This window comes from Hevea brasiliensis, chromosome 9 (assembly GCF_030052815.1).
Source record: "Hevea brasiliensis isolate MT/VB/25A 57/8 chromosome 9, ASM3005281v1, whole genome shotgun sequence".
Taxonomy (NCBI): domain Eukaryota; kingdom Viridiplantae; phylum Streptophyta; class Magnoliopsida; order Malpighiales; family Euphorbiaceae; genus Hevea; species Hevea brasiliensis.
In genome coordinates, this window is record NC_079501.1 from 81,706,451 (window position 1) to 81,709,320 (window position 2,870).

Below are 2,870 nucleotides of genomic sequence, written 5' to 3' on the forward strand. Positions count from 1 at the left end.
ACTTTATTATTTTTATACTCACTGAAATTTTTAATACTATTTCAATTACTCTGTTATTATTTTATATCTTCAATAAAATTTTCAATACCCTCTATTTTGATTTTTTTTCTTTTATATTTTTTTAATTATCAATTATCATATAATTTTTTTAAAAAGGGCAAATAATACTCAATTCAACTAAGCTTTTATCCCAAAAATTTATTAGGGTCGGCTATATGGATTCTCTTTCTCCACTCTAAATGATTTTGGGTTAAATCCTCGGAAATGTGTAATAATTCTAGGTCATGTTGTACTATTCTCCTCCAAGTCAGTTTAGGTCTACCTATTATTTTCATTTTATCCTCAACCCAATATGTTTTACTTGTCTAATTGGAGCTTTCCTATGTCTATACTTCACATGACTAAACCACCTCAATCTCCCTTCTCTCAACTTATAACTGAAAATTTTGATTCCTCTAAATCCTAAAGGGATACATAGGCAAAATTAAGTTCAAGCACCTTTTTCTATTTTTTTTTAAAATTAATTTTATCTCTAGTTTTTTAATAAGTTCAAGTCTTTGCTTATTAAATTTTCTTTAAAAATAAGTTATTTTATTCTTATTTTTCTTATTTTATTTTGATTGAAAGATTTCTAAGAAAAATTAAAATATTTTTACAAATATAACTTAAATTCTAAATCAATAAAATTTTTCTCTAATTTTTTCTTTTAAGTTGCTCTTAAACCGCCCCTAAACCGCTTTCAAACCGTCTTGAATAGTCATTTTTCGAACCGTCCTTTAAACCATTTTAAACAGAGGCTCGAACCGGAACCGACGGTTCAAGAACCGTCTTCTAAACCATCCCATGACGATTTGGTTCAGATTCATAATTTCATTAAACCTGAACCGACGGTTCAGGAACAGTACCCAGCGGTTCCTGAACAGTGGCCACCCCTGCTTCTTAATCTATCGACATCCACACTTGAAAGAACAATTACAAAGTTGATTTTTTTTTTCCTTAGGTGGGTTCGGTGATAGGCAAGCTCAGCTCTACATTAGACTGAGGCTCATCTGCGATTTGGTTCCTACCCCACCCAATAATGCCAAAGAGCCAACAATGCCAGAGAGCCAACTTGTTTGCTTATCGAGACCAGCACCTCCACATTCAAAGGCGGTAAGAAAAGGGGATCCAAACCCAAATCGCAGGCAACTAATTCTTCCACGTTGGCCATCGATGAAGATTGGGTCACTAAGTATGGCCGCCAAGTCTGTTCTTTTATTCCCATTTACTTCTTAATTACTCCTTTTCTTTTGATTGTATTTCTATATTCAATTATTGGGTTTTCATTTCAATTTAGGGATTGGACTATGGCTTCTAGGTTTTTAGAATGTTACTGGTTATGAAGGTGGTTGGCATTTATGTATGGATTATTGATACCTGTTTCAAGAATTCAACCATTACTCTTTGCCAAGTGGTTTTTTCTATTTCTAATTTCACTTTAATTTCCTTGGATTCTCTATCTTTCGAGACAATAATCTGTATTGTAGACTCTTTACCTGATGCTGCCCTCTTTATGAGTGTGAATTTCTTGTATTTATTGATATAATTGGCAACTTTTTTTTTCTTATTTGATATGAGCTGGAGATATAAAGCTGGTTTGTTCTTGATAGCAGTTGTTGTTATTATATGTGTCACCTCTGCGGAAATTCTGGTTTTTATATTGCCCCAATCTGGTTTGTAACAGAGGTATGTTTATTCAGGACTAGTTTTCCCATTTTCATTTCTGTTACATGTAAAGATCAATTTCGCGCATCAATCCATTCATTAGTTTAGGAAATTCTCTTTTATAGAGATTGTCGCAAGGAGTTTTGCAGTCGCCTGAACGAACCCTCACCGAAGTGGAAAAGAATGAGGAGTCGCCACTTTAATTTTGAGGGAAACTAAAGAAAACCATTTGCGAAGATAAATTGAAATAAAACCACTTCAAAATAGAGATTCCAAGTTCGGGGTCCGTAAACGGGTGGGGAAGGTGTTAGGCACCCCACCTCGTCCCTTAATAAGGGTAAGTAGATTTAACTTTGCATTCTTTATAGATTAGTTAGAAGGGCTTGAATGGAAATGTTAATCCTTTTAACAAAAGGAATATTTGATTTTTCACTAAGTTCGGATTACCCAGATACATAAGTAAATGAGACAACCTTAGTGAGTTACTGTTGTATGTTAATTTTGTTTGAAGGGGCTATTTGGTTAAAATTCAATTTGAGAATCGGATAAGAACTCTCCTTCGATCACTTTTAAAAATTTTGGATTGAGAATCGGATAAGAACTCTCCTCCGATCTCTTTTAAAATATTTGTTAAAATTTTGGATTGAGAATCGGATAAGGACTCTCCTCCGATCTCTTTTAATTAAAATTTTGGATTGAGAATCGGATAAGAACTCTCCTCCGATCTCTTTTAAAATATTTGTTAAAATTTTGGAGTTGAGAATCGGATAAGAACTCTCCTCCGATCTCTTTTGATATTTATTAAAATTTTAGCTTGAGGATCGGATAAGAACTCTCCTCCGACCTCTTTTAATATTTATTAAAATTTTGGATTGAGAATCGGATAAGAACTCTCCTCCGATCTCTTTTAATATTTATTAAAATTTTAGCTTGAGGATCGTATAAGAACTCTCCTCCGACCTCTTTTAATATTTATTAAAATTTTGGATTGAGAATCAGATAAGAACTCCTTTCTGCTCTCTTTTATTTAAACGGTAGTCGGATAAGGATTTTTCCGATCTCTCTAAATTTTACCTATCGAGAGGACCTAAGGCTAAGGGTTTTGACGTTCAAAGGTGTCAGGGGGTCTGAGCAAGACTTCTTTAGCTTATTGGTACCTTAGGACT

At 33.6% G+C, this 2,870-nt stretch overlaps 1 long non-coding RNA gene across 1 annotated transcript; it reads left to right on the forward strand.

Annotated features, from left to right (window-relative positions):
- Positions 1 to 941: 941 nt before the first annotated feature.
- On the forward strand, positions 942 to 1,585 carry LOC131183271 (uncharacterized). Its single transcript, XR_009151397.1, has 2 exons — positions 942 to 1,244; positions 1,337 to 1,585. It is a non-coding gene; the product is annotated as an uncharacterized LOC131183271 (long non-coding RNA).
- Positions 1,586 to 2,870: the final 1,285 nt, after the last annotated feature.